Raw genomic sequence first — 25,006 nt, 5'->3', positions numbered from 1 at the left:
CGCTTTCACTTTCATTACCACTTGACCTCTATTCTGAACTTTTCCTATAGGACTTTGTAAGTTTTTTTTTTATATTTGCTTTCCCGTTTCACACTGATCACATCATATCCTTTAGTTACTTCCTTTCTAGGCTTTACTCATTTCTATAACCATCCTTATGGTATTCACATTACATCCTGTTCGTAATCAATACTATAACGTAACGCTTCTAAACCTTATTCACGATTCTTACTATGTTTTAATTGCACTCTGTGGAGTAGGCGCATTTAACCCTTCAGCCTTTCTGATCAATCTTATCCTTAATATCTCACAAGGTGTCTTATTAATACCTTCATAATTTGTCATAATTCTTCCTTCTCCGTACTTTTATCTCAATCATACTATTGCTCCTTTTAACTGTAAACTCGTCGTACTTTATCCCTACTTATCGGTTCACTCGATACGTCAATAAAATGTTTTGTTAAGATTTGCCACCTTTTTCTAAATCATCCCTTAGTATCACCAGCCCTTCCGAATTATCCTAGCATTTCATCAACAACATATGAAATACATGATCCTAGACAACCCACAAGTTTGAGTTTTCCTTCCACAAATTCCATCTTCAATTAGTTGATTAAGAACTAATAAAATGTCACCATGAAGCATTCTCCAACCACCACCAGAAGAAAAACTAGAATCCGATAAGCACCACAGGACTTCTAGTGCTTGATTCACATGGTTTACCTCCAGATTTATTCTTGAGTCTTGAACGAATAGTTTAGTTCATAAACTACTTGTTGTATGCTCTGTATTCTCCCAATGAAGTGAAACTTAATTGCTGGACATTTTTGCCCTTCAACATGAGCTTTTTCTAAGGTAAAAATGTGGCTGGAAAGTATTCTGGTCCATTCAAAATGATTCCAAACCGTGCTGCTCATACATGCTTCTTTGAAATAAAATTTCCCAAATAAGAATAATGCCTCTTACGGATGACATGGAGGGTATCTCTTAAAGCTTTAATCCAACATAATAAATTTACTCTATCGGTATCGACTTTCAAGACCTATTATGAACCTATATCTCATTCTCTTTTTCTCTATTTCTGGGAAAATTTGGCAGAGTTTCCTCTGTACTTCTTACTATCCCAAAACTTGCACGCAGGAAATACCAACAATGCCTTACAGGGCCAACATATATACCTATATATCATATCACATCATGGCCACACAGGGCTCCCAATACCAATAACAGTATAAAAATGATGAACTTACCTCGTATGTCTCGTTCAAACTGTACTTGTTATACTTTCTTGTTTACTTTCCCTTTCAACCTTCAACTGCAGGTCTCCATCATACCTGCAACATTCATACCATATCTAACATACCCTGCTTACAGTTACTTATCTTTTTATTGTTTCCTTCAGCTCCTTCTGTTCACACCTTGTAACTGAACTTATCATCAATGTATATACATTCAATCCATTTTCTTACTATGTTTACGAGTACTAACCTTGATGATGACCAGTTGCCATTCTGTATATACAAATTCTGATAACGTAACCTCAATGAAATATCTTACCTCTGTAACTTCCAGCAGCATTATTTATCTTCTCCTGTCGACACCACTCTCCTGCTGAAATCAAAGGTCAGTATATAAAGGACATCATTTCCTATCTTTTGGATCTATCGCACGATCTAGAATAAGAAGGAAAGGTAACATCCTAAATGTCCTGTAGCTTCCTATTTATAGATGTGGTGCACAACATACCGATAAACAAGACTCTACTAGACACGGTATGTAGACACTCCGAGGATGAACTGCTCTGATACCACTTTTGTCACGACCCAACCCCGTGGGCCATAACTAGTGCCCGACCTGGACACACGTACGTACCTGTTGGATATATTCAAACGGAATCTAAGAATAATATGGAAACTTGCAAAAGAACTCCAAGGTTCATAATGTCGTCACGTATATTAATATCCAGATAAACTGTCTTCTGAGGAGTCACAACTAATCAAATCATAATATGATACGCAAGCCGACAAGGCTACCACTACATATCAATAGCATACACAAGCTAACAAGGTTGCCACTACAGACGAACATCATATCATAGCACATCGTATAGACACAGCCGGACAAAACTTATACACAACCCACACATATGTCTACAGTCCTCTAAGAGTACTAACAGTGAAATATGACGGGACAGGGCCCCGCCGTACCCCTGGATAAACATATACATATATATCATAAGATCTGTACGATAAGTCTAGGCTCCGGAACAACGGAGCTCTCCAAGACAGCTGAGTAGAAGTCCTATGCAGAAAGGTCACCAAACCGACTATATGTACCTGCGCGCATGAAACGCAGCCCCCCGAAGAAAGGGGGGTCAGTACGGAATATGTACTGAGTATATAAAGCATGAAATACAGTAAAAAGGATCACCACTGACATAGAGATTACCAGAAACAAGTATGACTTTTAAAACATCAATACAGTTGCCTTAAGAAATGAAAATCATGCATATCAATATCATATATCATATCTGGCCCATTATGGGACTCGGTGAACATGGTCGCCATATACCATCCTTGGCGCCATAACACATTATAACACCATAAACACATCATGACGCCATAAACACATCATAACTCCGTAAACACATCATATATATATATATATACCGTACCCGGCCCTCTAGTGAGGGACTTGGTGAACAATGCAGTGAAACTGCACAACAAAACATACCCGACCTAGACTCGGTGAAAGACATATTGAGGCATGCACGAGCAGAGTAGTGAGAAACCATATGCAAACTAAGTCATATCTGAGACTTAATAGAATAATCAAAATGAACCATTATTTGATAATCAAGAAAATAATCATATCAAGTACCCTTCGAATGTCACTATGGATTATATCAAACTAGAACTTCTGGAATCATGGACACGTATCAAGACATAATGAAATAGCTTCTGGAAATCAAGAACATTAGCCATCCTAGCGTCTCTAAGAATAGGAACTTCTTTGGAATCATATACACGTCGTCTGTTTGTTTCATAAAGAACATGCCAAAAAGAAAAAAGGTTAGCTTTACATACCTGTCGGTGACCGATCGTATCCAAGATTACTTCATCGCTCCTTTAGCCTATTTAATATGAAAGTAATACTATTGTCAATAAACTACGACTTTCCGAACTTATAAATCTATAACTAATCACTTATGAGAATCATTCTCTAGTTCGTACTTTCTTGATTAGGATTTTGATTAGTTAAGAACTTGACGGAACTCGGGCAGCATTTCCTCTATATATCTTGCCTAGCCCGGGCTTCCAATTCAATTCAACAACGTAACATATAGCAGCAACAACAACAACTTAATATAAATCTCTTTGAACTCAAATCAACAACTTTCAAAGATATACATAAAAATAGCCTAATATACGCCTCGTATACGATACTCTATACACTTCCTTCTTCCAAATTTAGAATCCACATCAACAACAACACAACAACAACACGAACAACAACATACGAACATGAACCATACTTTTAATCCTCTCAATTCAACAATTCCATATAACAACCACAACTCCTAATATCAACGGATTCATGCAATTTCTTACTTCCAATTTCATCCAATACAATTTTAATCTTTCCATTACAACACCTACAATTGTACCGTAAAATGAGAAGATCTTACCTTAATTTAATCGGAGCAAATTCTTCACTCGCTTGCACCAATTGCACTATTTCTTCTTCCTCAATTCAACACCTTATGTTGTTACCACCTCCTTGGACGTGTAAAATGCCTTGGAATTTAATAGGAAATAATTATTTTTTTTACAAAGGGATGCCATGGCCGAACTCCCTCTCTCTCTATAGCTTAGCTTTGCTTCTCTTTCTAAGTCAACTTTTGGTTGAAGAAGATGAATTGTAATGAATCAATTATTCATCAAAGTGTGTCCTTATATGCTGCCCCTAATCCTTCCACGTGTCCATCATGAGGAGTCATCATTTTTTTTCATTTTTTATTAATAAATCGGGTGGGGCCCACAAATTATAATTAACTTAATTAATTTTAATTAATCATTAATCCCTACTTAATAATATAATCATAATTAATTAGTCCCTAATCTCCAATAATATTTCTATACTAAATAAAATTTATAAACAATTTGTGTACTACTTAAAATTTAAAATTAAAAGATCCTATTTCGTATCCGCAAATAATCCCGTCTTTAACTTAGGTCGATTAGCTTGCGAATAATTCAACGTATAAAAATACAGTGTATAACAGCCCGGGAGTATAGCTTCAGTTTAATTCTTTGGCTAGATATGCCCCGACTATGGTGGCCGACATGGGAGATATAGTACACAGGTTCGTGAGTGGCTTAGGGCCACATTTGTTTAAGGATTGTTTGACGGCTTAGTTGCAAAATGGGATGGATATTTCCCGTATTCAAGCCCATGCCCAGAATTTAGAAGGACAACAATATCCACAAAGGGGTGATCATGATACTGATAGAAGGCAAAGCAAGAGGGCAAGATCTATGGGGGCAGGTACTGATTATAGAGGGGGATCGAGACAGAACTATCCCATACATTCAGGCCAATCAGCGACAAGTGTACCTCAATGATTTGCAGATAGGAGATTTCATCGCTCCTTTCCTTCAGGACAAGGTCAGAGTTCGAGAGCTTCGAGTTCTCAGTTTGGGGTTGATCATAGCCAGAGGAGACCACTAGTGCCGCGATGTAGTCAGTGCGGTAAATTATATTCATGGCTATGTCGCCAGGGAACGGATGCTTGCTATGTTTGTGGACAGACTGGGCACTTGATGCGTGATTGTCCCTCAAGGTATGGTAGAGGAGGGGTTCAGCCCACAGGATCAGCAGCTGGTTCCTCTTCAGTGCGCCCGGTAGGACAGACTCCCCAGATTTCAGTAGGTCGAGGTAGAGGCAGAGGGGGAGCATCTAATTCAGGTGCCACTCAGCCCCGTAAGTATGCTTTAGCCGGACGACAGGATCTTGAGTCCTCCCCGGATGTGGTTACAGGTACATTATCTGTATTTTCCCATGATGTGTATGCATTGATAGATCCGGGTTCCACCCTATCTTATATTACTCCGTATGTTGCTGGTCGTATTGGGTGAAACCTGAGCCACTAAAACCCTCTAAGGTATCTACTCCGGTTGGCGATCCCGTGATAGCTAGACAAGTGTATAAAATGTGTAATTGTGATATGCGACCGCCAGACTAAGGCTGATTTAGTTGAGCTGAAAATGTTAGATTTCGATGTAATTATGGGTATGGATTGGTTGGGCTTATGTTATGCTAATGTTGATTGCCGAATGCAAGTAGTTCGATTTCAATTTCCAGGAAAGCCCGTGCTTGAATGGAAGGGTAATACAGCATCACCAAGAGGTAGGTTTATTTCCTACCTTAAGGCAAGAAAGATGATAGCTAAGGGCTATATTTATCACTTAGTCCGAGTTCATGACACCGAAGCAAAGTCACCAACTTTCCAATCCGTTCCAGTAGTAAGTGAATTTCAGGATGTATTTCCAGATGAACTTCCAGGCCTTCCTCCAGAAAGAGAGATTGATTTCGCTATTGATGTGTTTCTGGACACCAAGCCTATTTCTATTCCTCCATATCGAATGGCTTCGGCAGAATGGAAAGAATTAAAGGCACAGTTGAAAGATTTTCTTGAGAAGGGGTTTATTAGACCCAGTTTATCACCGTGGGGAGCGCCAGTTCTCTTCGTGAGAAAGAAAGATGGATCCTTACGAATGTGCATCGATAAAGAACAAATATCCTCTTCCGAGAATTGATGATTTATTTGATCAACTACATGGTGCCAAGTGGTTTTCCAAGATAGACTTGTGGTCAGGTTATCATAAAGTGAGAGTTAAAGAAGAAGATACTCCCAAAACAGCTTTCAGAACGAGATATGGCCATTATGAGTTCCGGGTGAGGTCGTTTGGGTTAACCAATGCTTCGGCAGTGTTCATGAATTTGATGAATAACGTATTGAGGCCTCTTTTGGATTTATTCGTAATAGTGTTTATTGATGACATTCTGGTATACTCTCGTACAAAATCAGAACATGCAGATCATTTACGAATTGCTCTTAGCATTCTTCGAATCCGAGAATTGTATGCAAAATTTTCAAATTGCGAGTTCTGGCTGAATTCTGTGACATTTTTGGGCCATGTTATTTCAGATGATGGCATTCGAGTTGATACTTAGAAAATTGAAGTTGTGAATACTTGGCCAAGGCCTACGACGCCCACAGAAGTCCAAAGTTTTCTGGGAATGGCAAAATACTACAGAAGGTTCGTAGAAAGATTTTCCTCTATTTCAGCCCCATTGATGAAACTGACCCAAAAGTCAACTAAGTTTCAGTGGAATAATGCTTGTGAACGCAGCTTCCAAGAGTTAAAGGACAGATTAACTTCAGCTCCGGTCTTAACACTCCCAGAAGGACCAGATGGCTATGTTGTATATTGTGATGCTTACGGTGTTGGGTTAGGATGTGTGTTAATGCAGCACGGTAGAGTCATTGCTTATGCTTCGAGGCAGCTGCGGAAACATGAAAAGAACTACCCAACTCATGATCTCGAATTGGCTGCAGTTATTCATGCTTTAAAGATATGGAGACATTACTTGTATGGTGTACATGTTGACATCTATACAGATCACAAGAGTCTTCAATACATTTTCAAACAGAAGGAGTTGAATTTGCGGCAGAGGCGTCGGTTAGAATTATTGAAAGATTATGATGTGAGCATTTGATTCCATATGGGTGATCGTTGACAGACTCACGAAAGCGGCTCTTTTTCTTCCAGTCAGAACCACATACTCGGCACAAGATTAAGCAAGGTTGTATCTCAAAGACATTGTGCGACTCCATGATATTCCGATATCCATTATCATAGATAGAGGAGCGCAATTTACAGCCAAGTTCTGGAAATCCTTCCAAGAAGGTCTAGGTACTCAATTGAAGCTCACCATGGCATTCCATCCACAAACTGATGGGCAAGCCGAACGTACTATTCAGACCTTGAAAGATATGCTACGAGCATGTGTACTAGATTTCGGTGGCAGTTGGGATGGCCACTTACCTCTTATCGAGTTTGCATACAACAATAGCTACCATTCCAGTATCCAAATGGCTCCGTATGAAGCTCTATATAGAAGGAAGTGCAGGTCTCCAATTGGATGGTTTGAAATAGGAGAAGTACAGCTAATAGGCCTCGAGTTGGTTCAGCAAGCAGTAGAAAAAGTCAAAGTGATCCGAAATCGATTGTTGACAGCCCAAAGTCGCCAAAAATCTTATGCAGACAACCGCAGGCGAGACTTAGAATTTCAAGTTGATGATTGGGTATTCTTGAAGGTGTCACCAATGAAAGGTGTGATGATATTTGGCAAGAAGGGAAAGTTAAGTCGTCGATACATTGGACCCAATAAAATTATCCGCAAGGTGGGTCAAGTAGCTTATGAATTGGACTTTCCTCCAGAACTTGAATTGGTCCATCCAGTTTTCCATGTTTCAATGCTCCGCAACTGTGTTGGAGATCCTACAAAATGTTTTCCAATAGATGATGTTCAAGTGACAGAAAAGCTATCATATGAAGAAGCGCCCATGGCCATATTAGACAGGCAAGTATGGAAACTCTGAAATAAGGAAGTATCCTCAGTTAAAGTCTTATGGCGGAATGACAACCGAGAGGAAATGACTTGGAAGCAGAAGAGAGTATGAAGTCCAGGTACCCGCACTTATTCCAACCCCCAGAAGAGATCCAAGATGAAACACCAAGTGTATAAGGTATGTATGTTTTGTTTTATGCATATGGGTTGTATGTGGCCAATTTATATTGCTATTGTGTTGTGGCCCTGTGAGGTAATATTATTGTGGGCTGTTGGGACAGGATGGTAATGCCATATTATAGGGGAAATTCTGGCGAAATTTTTGCAGAATTCCCGAGTGCTTAACATTCGAGGACAAATGTTCTAAAAGGGGGGAGAATGTTACACCTTGGAAATTTTCCGTTAACGTACAGTAAATAGACTAACGAAGGGCACGACGTATACAATGTTTTGATAAGTAAGAAATAGCATTTGATGATTCTAATCGAAATTTTAAAGACATTTGTGGTGAGGGAAAAATGTTGTCAAGGAAAGCAAGGGATATGTTGTGTGTCGGGTAAGAATTACGAGTGACAAGCTAAGGATGGCGTAGTGATGTCTTGGAGAAGAGTGATAATGTCCCTTAGATTACTAATGAAGTATTAAACAAGTGTCAAGAAGGTTCCATAAGGATTGGAGATCAAACTAGTCGACAAGAACGAACTTCGGAGAGCTGGGCATTATACGGCCAAACATATTGGCCGTATAAAACATACAGACCGTATGTCCAACTGCATGTTCTACCCAGAATGAGGGTCTTCACTGGACCAAACATATGGTCCAGACATACGGTCAGTATAAAATATACGGACCGTATGTTCGTGTCGGGTCAGATGTTAAAACGATATAAGGACCCTCTCTCTCATTTAATTCATCTCATTTTAACTCTCCACACCACAAGAACACTCTAGAATCCTCTCCACTCTTCACCCACAAGAACCTAAGATAAATCTATGATCAAATTCATCAAACCCACAAAATCAAGTGTATGAAACCTATCAAAGTTCATCCAAACAAAGAAATTCCAATAAGAGTGGACTAGGGTTTTGGTGCAAGAAGAGAATTTCCACTCAAGGCTTATTCTTCCATTATCTAAGCTGAGTTTTATGATCATTCCATGTTTTTTAAGGTGTTGAAAAGTTAAAACACTTGGATTGTAGAAGGATATAGAAAATGGGTCATGAATGTGGGAATAGTGTCATTGTTGAGTAGTAGTTTGGAGTGAATTATGAATATTGATATGTTGTGATTATAAGTATGCTATAAGTGACATTTAGAACATGGGATAAGTATTCTATGTGAGAAAACATGATAGCGAACTATGACCAGGATTATGGAGGAATCGAAGTGAAATTGTGAAATGTGGATAACGTAGACGAATGATGATTTTTGTGTATAATATTGAGAATGTTGTGATGGATGTTGGGAGTTGATATGTAAAATGAGAAAGGTTGTATAAACACATGAAATTCTGCCCAATTTTCTCTACCAATAGTAACACGTTCATATAATTGATTGACTAATGTTGATGCGAATCCTCTTGAAGGTGGAAATGCGAGCATCGAAGGAGAACGATCAAGCGATAAAACTATTAAACGAAAGAGGTATGTAAGGCTAGCCCTTTCTTTCTAAGGCATGACTCTCATGACATGAATCTTCTAAATTTTCCATAGTCTCCCAAAATAAAGGAACTATGGGTCCCTGACTGTATTGAGCCATATATGTATGAGATAAAGAAAAGAAATACAACGAGCAAGATAATGATGATGATGAGTTTAAGTATAAAAAATCCTAGAGTAAAGTACGATGTCCATGAAGCTAACGATTCTAGGTATGGTTCCATTGATGCTTTTCCTTGTGTACACTCACCTTAACATGTTAGTTCCTTCAAGGAGAGATATGATATTAATGATTACTCCATAATATAATTGGGGTTTCACGACCTTATGTCACCCCGACATTGCCATGTTTACCTCCAAGTTCTAATGTAGGATTAATGATGATGTTAAGTTTTGATAAGATTGTGATATGCCTATGAGATGTGTAATAACGATGAGTTTATGATTGATTATATGATGATACGATTCCACCGTGCCTAGTTGGCCGGGCAAGTCACCGCGAAGGCGGGCTACATACGATTCCACCGTGCCTAAATGGCCGGGCATGTCACTGCTATGGCAGGCTGCTATGTCTACACCGAACCTAGAGGGCCGGGCATGATCACCACTAGTGGGCAGCATATGATGGTTATCCGGACGCGGGTTAACGATGATGATCTACATGATACGATGATGTAGGCACTATAATGATATATGCGCTATGATTATGTATATGATATGTGCGTGAAATGTGCCCACCCTTAAAAGTTACGCAGGTTGTATCTTCACCTTATGACTTATGCTTTCCCTATCATGTTCACTTTATTCATACCTTACATACTCAGTACAATGTTCGTACTGACGTCCGTTTTCTTTGGACGTTGTGTTCATGCCCACAGGTAGACAGGGAGACGGTGCAGACTTATAGGATCTATCAGCAGATTTACAAGAGCACTACATTATTCCGGAGGTGCTATTTGGTTTATTCTTTTGGTGTATATATATGTATTTTGGGTACGACAGGGTCCTGTCCCGTCCATATGTCTAGTACTGTAGTAGAGGCTCGTAGATACGCATGTGTGGGTAGTATGGTCTCACGATGTTACTATTGTATCTATATTATTTTTTTGATAGCCGAAGGGCTTATGTATATAAAAGTAATTATGTTTCCAAATGAAGAATGATTTTTCTATGATTTGAATATAAAATTAATGAATGTACACTTAATAAGTATGATAAGTAATAGAATGAGTGGTACTCGGTGGTTAGCGCCGGGTACCCGTCATGGCCCCTAGTCTGGTCGTGAAAATAATTTATACGGACCGTATGTTGGTCCGTAGAAACAAGACGGGATAGATTGTGTATTATTAATAAGGGGATCAAGTTCATTTCATTTTGATTTCCCCTTCACTTCCCTTCTATCTAGAACTCTCTAGAACATTTCTCCACACTTCACCTACAAGAATCCAAGATACGGTAAGGATCAACTTCATCAAACCAAGGAAATCAAGTTTAAGAAACTCATTAGAGTTCATCCAAGTCAAGAAATTCCATTGGAAAGGAACTAGGGTTTTGGCTCAAGTGAAGTCTTTCCACTCAAGGCTCATTCCCACACTATCTAAGGTAAGTTTTATGATCATTCCATGTTGTTTAAGATATTGAGAGGTTGAAAGACTAATATTATGAAAGGAGATAGAAAATGGGTTATAAAGATGAGAATAATGAGATTTTGATATTTTGAGTAGTAGCTTGGGATGAGTCATGATTCTTGATATATTGTGATTATAATTATGCTATAAATGATATTAAGGACATGGGATAAGTATTATATGTGAGAAAACGTACTAGTATACTACGACCATGATTATGGATGAATTGAAGTAAAATTGTGGAATGTGGGTAATTTAGATGAATGAAGATCGTTGGTTATAATGTTGTGAATATTATTACAGACGTTTGGGAATTGATATATGATATGAGGAACGTTGTACAAACTAAGGAAATGCTGCCCAATTTTCTCTAGCTTTAGTAAGCACGTTCATATAATCGATTAGCTAATGTTAATGTGAATTCTCTTGAAGGTAGAAACGTGAGATTTGAAGGTGAACAATCAAGTGATGGAATTGTTAAACGAAATAGGTATGTAAGGCTAGGCTCTTCTTTCTAAGGCATGACTCCTATGGCTTGAATCCGCCTATCTTTCCATGATTTTCCTACATATCGGAGATTATGAGTCTACGATTATAAAGAGCTTCATACAAGATAAAGAAAAGAGATACGTTACGAGCATGACAATACTGATGATGAATCTAAGTCTAGAAGTCCTAAAGCTCATGATATGACATTCCTACGAAGCTAATGATCCTTATATGATTCCTATGATATTATTTTCCCTACCTCTCCATGACTTTCCTACATTCCGGGAACTATGAGTCAACGTTGATAAAGAGCTTCTTATGAGATAAAGATGAGAAGTATGTCATGAATACGATGATAATGATGACGATAAGTAAATATAATGAATCTTAAAGTGAGGTACGATGTCCACGAGGTTAATGATCCTAAGTATGGTTCCATTGATGCTTTTCCTTGTGGAGGTGAGATATGATGATTATGATTAGTCCATAATGTAATCAGGGGTTCACGACCTTATGTCACCCTGGCATAGCCATAGTTGTCTTCAAGTTCTAATGTATGTTTTGATGATAAAAACATAATGATGCTAGTTATGATAAGGTCATGATATGCCTATGAGATGTATAATAATGATAAGTCTATGATGTGCTCACGATGGGTATATGACGATGCGATTCCACCGTGCATAAATGGCCGAGCATGACACCGCGAAGGCGGGCTGCATACGATTCCACCGTACCTAAATGGCCGGGCATGTCACCGCTAAGGCGGGCTGCTATGTTTACATCGAGCCTAGAGGGCCGGGCATGACACCACTAGTGGGCGGCATATGATGGTTACCCGGACGTGGGTTAACGATGATGGTATATATACGATATGGTCATGTATATGCTATGACGATATATATACTATGATTACATATGTTATATGTATGAAATGCATCCACTCTTAAAGGTTAAGCAGGTTATGTCTTCATCTTATGTCTTATGATTTCTCTATTATGTTCATTTCATTCATGCCTTACATACTTAGTACAATGTTTGTACTGACGCCCGTTTTCTTTGGATGCTGTGTTCATGCCCACAGGTAAACAGGGAGGAGATCCAGACTCGTTGGAGTTGTTAGCAGGCCTTGAGAGCACTCCATTATTACGGAGGTGCCATTTCTTATTGTTTTGGGAATATGTATGTTGGGCATGGCGGGGTCCTGTCCCGTCCATATGTCTAGTACTCTAGTAGAGGCTCGTAGATGCGTATGTGTGGGCAGCACGGTCTCGCGATGTCCTTATTGTATGTACATTATTTTGATAGCCGAAGGGATTTTGTATATAAAGGTAGTTATGTTTCCAAGTGAAAAATGGTTGTCCTATGATTTGAGTATAAGATTAATGAATGAACGCCTGATGAGTACGATGGGTAATGGTATGAGCGGTGCTCGGTGGTTAGCCCCGGGTACACGTCATGGCCCTTAGTCAGGTCGTGACAAGGAGAACAAGACCATGATAATAAAAATGAGATAAGATTGATCAATAAAATAAAAGAACGATAAGTGATGAATGTCCAATGTGTATGATAAGAAAAAAAGGAATGTGTTAAAGACGGAGGAGGAAAGGTAGAAGTGAGGCGAATAAAAAGAACGCCCACTAGTAATAGTAACCTGAGGAGCAGAGTATGAAAGAGGATCACACTTTGTGAATATCCCGGTACCAAGCGAGAATGTTAATGGATGTTATGGAGGGATTGAGGTTTCTAAATGTACCATAAGTAACATGTATTTAATTATATTACGACGAGAGATATGGGATTATTTGATGAGTAAAATACCATATGCACAGAGAAGAAAGTGACTCTATGTCTATACTATACAACATTTCCCAAAGAGATCCCAAAAGAACCACATATTACCATGTTACTAATACACTGAAGTAGCAAAGAAGAATGCACTTAGGACACTATGAGCTGATCGGAGAAGGTTATGGAATAATTTATGTTATGTCTTAGGTCACTGTTTTATCCAAGAAAATCCAATGGGCATTTATGATTATACTAATGGTTATTGCACTACTAATGGAATCACTTGAGGAAACGAATGTGAAGCGAGACAAGGAAAAGAATAAGGTATGATCATGAATGACCAGTGGACTGATCTTATGTGTGTATTAAGACAACAACAAATTGAATCACATCTCATGTGAGCTATGCGGCAAGGTCCCAAGAAAAGATTATTAAGAAAAGGTATATCAAAAGATGGCAAGATTGTGGATGATGCAATAAAGGAAGCATCTATTAGTTATAAGCTATGTTGATGAAAATGACTAATGCGTAAAGCGAGTTATGTATCTCGATGAAAGTATGGAAAGGGATATTATGACAAATGCATCAACCCTATAGTTTAATGGTTGTTTAAATCAGATAACAATAAAGGAATTGACCTTCGACATTACGAGGCAATGTGACAAGCGGAGACGTAAGGATTAAATGATAAAAGGTATGGGCCGTAGGACGAAAGAGGGGCGGAAGGTCCAAGATGGTAGTTTGTAAAATAAGGTAGATTATAGAATAGAGTTAAAGGATGGGCGTATGATAGAAGAGAGGTATGAACCTCGATATTATGATAGATATGGTACAGAGAACATTACCTAAATAAGTTTTGATTCGATATATGGATACAAGTATTTACCAAAAATGGGTACTCTTAAGGGGTTCACCGCAGGATATGATTAACATCGGATTTCAAACTCGTTACGATGATACTTCATGTGAGTATTATGGCTTTTGTTCAGGCATAAGATAAGTGAGAATAGGCACCCGAAGAGGATTATAAGGATAAGAAAAGATTTCCTAACTATTACGTGCCCTCGAGAGGCTAAAAGATGAAATGGTATCAAAATGTAACAAAGGATTCACATGGTTGAATTAGTAATGCGGGTGTAGAGGCAATGACTATAAAATTAAGATTACGGGAAGAAGTAAGAGATACAGACAAAAGGTATCTAGAATAATTAAGCATAGAAAAGGATCGATGAGTTCTGGTGTCAAGAAGGATCATACCAGGAGAGTGACTCACTTGTATTCCTTGGAATGATATTCAAGAGATGCTAAGGGAGTGGTTAACAAAAATAGATGATGTATTATAAACCTCAACAAGTCAGAACGATGATGGATTTCAATTAACAACTCACAAGAAATGTATGTTACAGAATAAGCTTTATGAAAAGTATAAACAAATATAACTGTGCAGGTAGCAAAAAGGAAAAAAAGTAAGCAATGAATGAGTAACTCAGAAGAAAATGGGAAGTACTCAAGACAAGCAAACAAGAGATTAAAGATAGCAGTAGAGAGTCATTAGTAAGAAAGGAGCCCGTTTTTCGACTACTCAGAGGGAATGTTATAGGTAGTGTATGTCAGAAGTTAAACATAGCGACTCCAAGGAAAAACTATGCCGCAGACTATATGATCTCGATAAATTAAAGTAAACATAAAAGGGTTAGGAAAGGTGATATGAGCTTCCAGTATGCAATAGTAAACTCCCCCAAGGAGAAGAGGACTCGACTACGAACGACTCCTGTTAAATAATGTTATTGGACAGGTAACTCCAAAACAAGAGAAAATCGACTTAAGCTCCGAGTATACATGGATATAGTAAGTTACTATTGATTATGAAGATAGCTAAATTATGGCCACTTCCTTTAGAAATTCAATAGTAACTGATATCAAGTGAAGAATGGTATTAAGCTAATCGAAGAAAGATAAAGCTTGATAGACAAGTCCTAGCTCGAATTAATTCGTTATAAGTTTTCCATAACCAATATACTTATATCGTACTGATGGATGACGTCCTAAGAAAAATGACAGTGAGAGCCAGAGATGGTTTACGTCTTCATAGAAGAATTAAGTCCACCAGGAAATAAAGTATAGAGGATCCTGCATAATGATAGAAGAAGATTGAAACAAGGGAAGAAGTTAACAGGAGGAATGAAAGAGATAATTAGCATAATGATATGAGTCATAGTACTAGACGAAGGAATAATTATCAGAGTAAAAGGATAGAAAACCATGAAAGGAGTAAGACTAACTACAGGGAGAATATAATAAAGGGAGGTTCAGACACCTATGATAAGAATGCTCAAGCTTATGAATTAATTTAACAACTGGAAGGTTAGACTGCAGGTCATCTTGGATAATTGAGAGATATTTACCAAACCTACGCTTAGCAGGAATGACTGCAAGTGCCCGAGATGATGCTAGTATAGCCAGAACATTCGAGGATGAATGTTTCAAGAGGGAAGGATGTTACACCTCAGAAAATTTTTGCTATCTTATGACGTTAGAAAGTTTGTATGAACAGGATGAGTTCTAAGGATTTCCAAAGTTAAGCAACCAAGATAAGGTTTCGCCTCGAGATTTCTATTATAATCTACTCAACTTGGGTTTAGGTTTAGCATGGTCTGGAGAATCATATGAGCGACTTATGGATATGTCTAAAAGTAAAACACGATCATCTATGTGCCTTCAAGATTCAAAGTTAACATGAATCGAGAATAAGTGTGCTACATCCCTTATTTAGACATATCGAACTGTAAAGCACACTAGCCGTATTGATTTATAGCGTTGAGGTTCGTCTTCAAGATTACGAGGCATTATACGTGTTTAACCCTTGTATACAAATTCCTAAGTTCAAGTATTACAAGTATTGAAAGGATAAAGGGCTGGCGACGGAAGAAGACTGTGGACTGTGCAATTCGACGGGAAGATTGATGAGCCGTCAACATAGTCGACGGTCCGTCAACCCTGCACCGTAAAACAACCCTGAGAATCGGAGACTGCTGCAATTTGACAGTTGCAAGTCGACTGTCCGTCAATATGTTGACGGTACCGTCAACTATGCCGTCAATGTTGAACCGGTGCAAATTTCTAGAAAGACCTAAGTGCCTATATATCACAATTTGCCCTTCATTTTTCATATCCACAGGTGCACAAACACTCCCAAATCCTCTCTAAATATTTCCAACTTATTTCCATTAGAAGTTAATCAAGAAATCATCTTAGGGGCGTATATTAGAAAGGGAAAGTGTCATGTAGTGATGTTTGTTATGTGGCTGCTTGTTTGAGTTGAAAGATGAAGATTTTCATCGAATTTCTGATTTTGCAGGGTAAGAATATAGTCCTAACTTTGTTATTAAGTTATGTGTGAAAGAATATGTTTGTTTTAAGGTGATGATATCATGTTTTGTAAAACAATAAGTGAGTTGTTGAAGTAGATGATTTGAAGGCAGATTTTGGATGGAGTTTTTGTCACACCCTAATCTTACTAGGGTGTGATGGGCACCCGACCCTTACCTAGGGCCGAGCGAACCCGCTGACTCTTACTACACGCATAACCGCTTTGGACTCTTTAAATCAAATAAGAATGAAATACATAATAAGGGCTTGCAGAATCATTTTTTTTCATCGTTCTCAAGGCAAGTAAATTTGTAATCATAAAGAATCTGTAACATAATACGTAATGACACATCGGCTGGTAGAGCCGCTTACAAGACTGACATTCTATACCCACGACTCTGTCTGCAAAGTCTCTAACATCGACCAAGATACCATAGCATGAATACTCTGACTCGGCAACACTCCAGGAGCAAATGGAGCTTGCCAATTTCGCTGGAACATCTTCTATAATGGCTTCTACTCATCTGGGTGTACCTGCGCGGCATGAAACGCAGCCCCCGAAGAAAGGGGGTCAGTACGGAATATGTACTGAGCATGTAAGGCATGAAATACAGTAAAGAGGATCATGACTGAAATGGAGATTTACCAGAAACCAGTATGACTTTTAAAAACATCAATGCACTTGCCTTTTTGAATGAAAATCATGTATGTCATCATCATATATCATATATACATATAACGTGCCCCGGCCCTCTAGTGAGGGACGCGGTGAAAAAAATCATCATATATGCATGTAACGTGCCCCGGCCCTCTAGTGAGGGACGCGGTGAAAAAAATCATCATATATGCATGTAACGTGCCCCGGCCCTCTAGTGAGGGACGCGGTGAATAGGATCATCATATGCCATCCTGGCCGCCACCCCGTCATCATATCATCATGTCATCATATCACACATATATATATATATATATAACGTGCCCCGACCCTCTAGTGAGGGATGCGGTGAACAATGCAGTGGAGTACGCACGAGAACGTGTCCTGGCCCGGGACTCAGTGAAAGATGCATTGAGGCATGCACGAACAGAGTAGTGAGAAACTATATGCACATAAATCATTTTTTAAGACTCGATGGATGAGTACAAAAAACGACACTTGAAAGATCACAAACACGTTTCGGGTCAATCCGAGTTAGTATAAGAAAGTTATGAACATTTTAGTACAAAAACCTCTACGAACGTTTCAGAAGCTATCTTTGGAAAATCAAAGCAATAGTCATACCAAGTACCTTTCAAATATCGCTATGGATCAAATCAAAATAGAACTTTTGGAACCACACACATGTATCAAGACATAGCAAAACAGTTTTCGGAAGTCAAGAACATTAGCCATCCTAGTAGCTCTAAGACTAGGAGTTTCTTTGAAATCATACATATATTTTGTCTGTTTATTTCACAAGGATCATGCCAAAAGAAAGAAAGGGAAAGCCTTACATACTTGGAAGATGATTCTCGACTTTCAACTTACTTCCCGTCTTGCAACTCGCGTAAGAATTATTCGTAGCCTCGTACTCTACATATGGAATCATTCATAATATTATTTGGATCATCGTCGTACGTTCGTCTCGAAACTTTAATTAAAACCCTTTTAAATTCTGCCGAAATTTGGGCAGCATTTCCCCTGTTTATATGCCTAGCCCGAAATTCCAATTCAACAACCAACAACATCAACAACAATACCAATAGTATTAACATCATTTTCAATACCGACGTATGCCATAAAACAGCCCACGCACTGTTTTCTAAATTTCTCAACCAACAAAATTTGCGATATAACTATTTAATAATTTTATTTCCGTTAAGAAGCTGAAATTAATACCAATAACATTAATAACAACATCCTCCACATTTTACAAGGTAAATACATTTATTATCATCTAAAATTTTCTTCAAGTTTCATTCCATAATTCACAACACCAACAAACGAATTTATCAAGCTATTCTCTCCATGCTAATCCGTCGAAACTCTAAATAAACTCGTTAACAATGAAAAGGAACCTTTTTCATACCTTAAGCATACAGCCACCACGTTATCCTCTTCTCCTTGGTTGATTTTTAGCTCAAATTGAAGACAACGCAGCGTACAACACTTTTCCCTTCATGGGCTTTGGGATTCGGGGCTCAGATTTCGATCAAAATTGGTTTTTCTTCTCCAAGACTCTTTTTCTCTCTCTCCCCAGAATTTTCTGGGCGTTCCTGGTCTTAAAATGAGGAGGAAGGCCGAAATTTGCACGTATAAAGACATGGGTAATGAGCCTAACCCGGTTGGGCTCGGATTGGGCCTAGCCCACTGACCTTTCTGCCTTAAAACGTCCATATCTCCTTATTCTGACATCACCTGTGGACCCACGACCTATGGTTGGAAATCTAATTCAATTATCTACAACTTCTATTTCTTGGTATGTTTCCAAATTCCAAACTTATAATACCGTTTTTTCCCCTCGAATTCAGGTCACCTGAAAACGTTACTTAAAACTATTTGTTTGGAGGACTTCCACATTGATTCGGCTCAAGGGTCCTTCTTGAGTTGTGTTCAACTTCACATATTTGTTTCATATAACTTGTCATGTGTCCTAAAAAATTCTCGATGTGTGGGGCCACCTCAGCTTATGAATAATCCGACGTACAAAAGTACGAAATACAACATTATCAACGTGAGTTTAAATTATGTGGCAACAACATGATTGTCAATTTTGAGGAAGCGCGTGTCATGCTCATGCTATAAAAATACGGGGTATAACAGTTTTGAAGAGATTTGTACTTGTTCTTAGTGTTGTATGTTGTTGTTGTTGTTGTTGATAATGATGTTATGCATGTTTGTGGGCTGCTTTGGAGTTGGATTAGAGTAAAAATTGAAGGGGAAATGCTGCCCAAATTTCATTAGATTTCCTACTCATTTAAAATGAATTATAAGAGTTGATTATTGTCTGATTATGGTGTATATTGCCTTGATTGTAGAGTTATAAGGGCGGGAAGTAGACGTTGGACATTTAGATAGACCCCCAAGGTATGTTAAGGCTAACCCTTTCTTTCATAAGGCATGATTCCCTTGCTGTGAACAAACACATGATGTACATAACATCCTTATTCCTAAAAATGCTAGAAACTCATGATTCTCAAAGTTCTTATGATATTGTTAATAAATGTTCTCCATGGTGATGTTTCTAATGTTCTCCATGATGATGATGATTCCATTTCTAGAGATACCACTGCTTATAGTTCTTGATATTCACATGAAAATATTGAGCCAACTCTATGATTAATGATTTTATTCATTGTTGTTGATCTCCTCGTATGATAGTTGTTTTTTCAAGGTGAGATATAGTGATGATGATGATTCCATAATAGAAATCGGAGGTTTGCCGACCTTATGTCACTCCGATAGAGTTTTAGCTTTTATTTGGGCTCTCATGCATGCTTCATATATGTATGTATTGTTTCACACCGCACCGCTCTATAGTCGGCCGGGCAGGCACGTAGATGTCCACACCACTACAATGGGCAGGTTATGATCGTTACCCCGGACGCGGGATGCCCCGAGCGCGGGATGATATGATATATGGATCGGGCTGCACGTTCCGCATCACTAACACTTATATTATATATGTATGTATGAAAATATTTTTTGTAAAAGGCTAAGCATGCTTGACATCCGCTTTAAGAGGCCATCAGATGTACAGGTTATTTTTCCTATCTCATGTTTCTTCCATATTTTCATTATGTTATTTTTCATGCCTTACATATTCTGTACGTTATTTGTGCTGACGTCCTTTTGTGTGTGGACGCTGCGTTCATGCCCGCAGGTAGAGAGGGAGATGGACCAGACCCCTAGACTGCTTCATCAGTGACTATACAAGAGAGCTCCATTTGTTCTAGAGCTACATTTCAGCTGATACTATTCTTTTGTGTATGTATAGTCATGGCGGGGTCCTGTGCCGTCCTTATGATTTTATGCACTCCATGTAGAGGCTCGTAGACAGATGTATACAGTTAGATGTCCTGTAACCATATCAGTTCATATTTTGAAAATCATTTTGGGCAGCCTCGTCGGCTTGCATACACGGGCATAGTTGATGAAGATTAAATAGATATGCATTTATCTTTTGGACTCATGCCCTTCCAGATTATTATATTTATGAGTTACATATTGTGGTCCACCTGAATACGATTATGAGAAGTATGCTCGGAGGTGCTCGGTAGGTTAGCCCCGGGTACCCATCATGGCCCTCCGGTTGGGTCGTAACACCTTAAAGAAATATATATATACATATATATATATATATTGTATACAAGATCGCTATTCAAAATATGGTTCATGTGAATTGAGAATGTATGTCATACATGATATCATCATCAATAGTAAAATCATAATTAAGATTTGAACCGTGTTTTATCATAATTGTACAATACGATTCAGGCCTAATCTCATTATCCTTCCATTCTCTGATGATAAATCACAAAACAAGAGAAAAATGAGTGTAACACGTATCACAACACAGCAATTATGGCAAAAAGACTAATCACAATAACAAGGCAGCAAGTGACAATCAACAACAACCAACCTAATAGAATTACATCCCAACTCTATACCTGAAGGCCTAGCATGCTTTCCCATCCAATATCTAACTCCTACATATGTTTCACTAATTAGCGTCTAACCGAAAGGTATGGCGTAACTTACCTCATTGCCGAGCTGGAGGTACGAACAAATCCAGTTGAGCCTTTCCTTTCCTCTTCGGTCGAAATGAATAACGTCTATCAAATATGAATTCTACGTTAGATTACGAATCTAAGGATACCTATATTGCCATAGTTTTACCAAACACCCAAAAATGGACCCAAAATAGCCAAAGCCGAGCCACAAGGGCAAAACAATAATTTTAATAAAAAATGGGGTTCAATATAGTCAAAATAGTACCCTACGAGTCTAACGGAGTCCAACGATACCCATATTGCTATACTTTAATTCAAAACCCCAAAACGAACCCAAAAATGTGCCCCGAGCCCGCAAGGGCAAAACTTGAAATTTATTTCAAAATTAGTTTAACCATAGATTAATTAGTCTAGATCCAGAAAACCCACTCAAAAAGCCATCATCTTGATCTTCAAAACCATGATTTTCCACTTTTCAACTTTTGGGTTCAAAATCCCCATTTCCCCCAATCAAACTCGGATAACCAACGAAAATAATCACGGGGAAACACCCAAATAAAGATTAGATACTTACCCCCTCGTTGAGACAAGAAAAACCCCGCAAAAATCACCTCAATCTGAGCTCCCAAACTTGTAAGAAAAGTAACTAAATCCCGAACAAGTGGAGAAAAGAAAATGCAGCAACTGTTTCTGTCCAAATCAGGTGCTTATTGATCACGAAGCTCACCTTTGACCAGGGCAATAAAATCCTTGTGAAATTTCACCCAAGATATCCTCTTCAATCACTCAATTTGGAAATAATGCATAGTTTTTAAGGGCGAACTTAGGGGCAAAATCGTAAATATTTTAGCAAAATTACACCAGAAAACCAACAGCGAATTTCTTTAGCAAAATGGCCATATCTCCTTCATACGATTGTGAAATGCGACGAGTATTGTTGTTATAGCTCCGAAATTACGATATGGATCTAACGATTCAACTAAAACAAAAAGCAAAGGTCATTTTCTCATTATGGCACCCTTTTTGCTCAAAACGATGTCGAAACAAAAAACAAACACCATCCAACCCAAACACATCCGAAACTCATCAGAATCTAACAAAAAATTGTGGATAAGTCCCAAATCATCATATGAACCTGCTTGAACTCTCAAAACATCCAAACGGGACTGTCTCAACCTGATTTTGACTGTGGTCTACTTCAAATCATCTAAGAAGCTAGTTTCTCAACCAACCACTTAAATAACACCTGAACCTCTCGAGAATCGAACCAACGACTTGACTAAGTCATAAATCACATTTCAGACCTAAAGGAACTGTTGAAATTCGATACGAGCACATTTTCCCAAAATTCAACTTTTGGTCAAACTTCTCAAACTTAAGCCATCAAAATTCAAAAACATAGATTTTCTTCTTCGATTCTCATCTGATCACCTCGGGAATGGTACCACTCATACCCACAAGCCATAAACATCAAAAGAGGCTAATAGAAAAAACAAATCTCGGATCCAGGTCTTATTTCTTCCCGTGACCATCTTTTCACCATAAATAGGCATATTAAATATTAAAACCAACTCAAATGTAAAAAACCAACCAAACGGACTCTAAAATTAGCTCTGTCAATTTTTAAAGGTCTTAAATAATATTCCAAATCTAACAGAATCTTCAGATCGCCAATCAGAGTATGTTTTCCCACAATAAACAATTTATCCAAATAATTGAATGCCGGAATTTACAAAGTCAAACCTAACCAAATGATACCCATTTGACTTCAAATTTGGCTAGCAAGTCAAAATAATTGTAATGGAGCTTCTGGAATAGAAGACACGCAAACTAGAGCACCGTTTCTTAAAATAATCGACCAGATTGTTACAATACGAATCCATTAACACCCATATTGCTACATAAATCCAAATCCCCAAAAAAGCCCTAAAATTGGGATTCCGAACCCAAAAGGGAAAAAAACAGTAAATTGAACCTAGAATCATGTTCCTCATGCTCAATATAACTCATAAACCAAAAATCATCCATTATAATCACTAAATCATATTTAAATACAAAAACGCCCAATTCATAGGTTAGGTTCCAAAACCCCTCAATTTCCTCTTTGATTTTTAGCATTCTAAGGATGGATTATGAGTCCAAATCATGTGAATAGTCATAATATCAAGTTTAGAAGACTTCCCCAATAGTTTCTCCTTGAGATCTCGTTAATCACCTCCAAAATGCTCTCAAGACTTAAGGGTTTTGAATGATAGTTTAAGTGTAAGGGATACTAAATAGTATTTTTTTCAGCAATTTCTCGCTTCTGCGCCCTTATTATCGCACCTGCACACTCGCTTTGGTGGAAGAAACCTCGCCGAGGCATCCATTCATTAAACACTCCGATTCCGCAGCAGCGGCATCGCTTCGGTGGAATAGTCTTCACAGAAGCGTGGAAGTCCGAATCACCCAACCCTCGCTCCTGCGGTCCTCCTCTCATAGGAGCGGTCCTACAGGGGCCGAACTCCATTCACTGAAGCAAAAACACTAGAACTAGCAAACACTGGTTATGATACTCACACCCCGAAATCCCGAGACTGACCCGGAACCTCCTCAATACAAACCGAATATGAAGACGTATGTAAAAATGCGCTCCAAACTCACTCGTGCACTCGGAATTCTAAAAAAAGGTCTCATTGACCAAGTCAACCCCGAACGACCAAGAACCAACTTTCTGACAAAATGACCAAAATGCCCCCGAGTCCCTCGGGAATCGATTCAAATACACAAACAACCTATATTCAATGTTCTTGAGCTAATGTAACCGACATAATTCCCAAAATGACACACGTACCCCCGATGATGCCTAAAGTCAACCTAACACTTAAAGATTCTTCAACTTAGAAAATTTCCAACTTAAGATATTTCGACCACCTAGGGAATTTTGCCACCCATGCCTGCTACAATACAAACCAAAACAAGCAAAGGGGCAGGTCCACAAGGGAAAAATAGGCATAAACAAGAAAACAACCAAAACGACCAAATGTGTCATTACAGAGGTCTAGGAAAGGTAAGTAATCCGAGTAAGCAAAATGTTAAGAAGTAGTATAGGCAAACCCAATAAGAAATCTAGTGCACCTAAGATACCACCCCGAGCCCACAAGGGTAAAATTGAAACTTTTTCTCAAACTATGTTTTCTAAGTGTCCATTGAATAATAATAAAACTTCATAGTCATCTAGACCCAAACAAGCCACCAATTTCTTTAATCCTTAAAACCCCCAATTTCAAGATTACTCAAGAATTTATCCATTTGCAATTTTATTGAAGAGAATAGAAGTTTAGAGTTGGGTAAGTAGCTCAAACTAGAAGTCAAGAAATTCTTTCAACAAATCTATGATTTTTAATTAAGAAAGCCATTTTTCCCACCTATGGTTTTACAAGTCAAGAAACCTCCCAATTTATTGAACCCTAACATCAATTCCTTAATAAGTAGAAGACGGAATTAAAGAGAGATGGAGTAAATAAGGTTTAGAACTCACCCTTCCCAAGGTCATAAGGAATTTCCCCTAAAAATGTTCTTCAAGTTGGCTTGGAATAAATGTTTTGTGGGAAAATGGGGTCAAATCCTGAAATGGGGCATTAAATACTAGGTCTATCTAGCAATTCTCGCTGGGGAAATTCTAGGCAAAGATTCATCCGCGGGGGCGGATACAATTAATTACGATTCTCCCGCTACGACTAA

The sequence above is a fragment of the Lycium barbarum genome, chromosome 5, assembly GCF_019175385.1.
Source record: "Lycium barbarum isolate Lr01 chromosome 5, ASM1917538v2, whole genome shotgun sequence".
Lineage (NCBI taxonomy): Eukaryota > Viridiplantae > Streptophyta > Magnoliopsida > Solanales > Solanaceae > Lycium > Lycium barbarum.
This window is presented reverse-complemented; position numbering follows the sequence as displayed.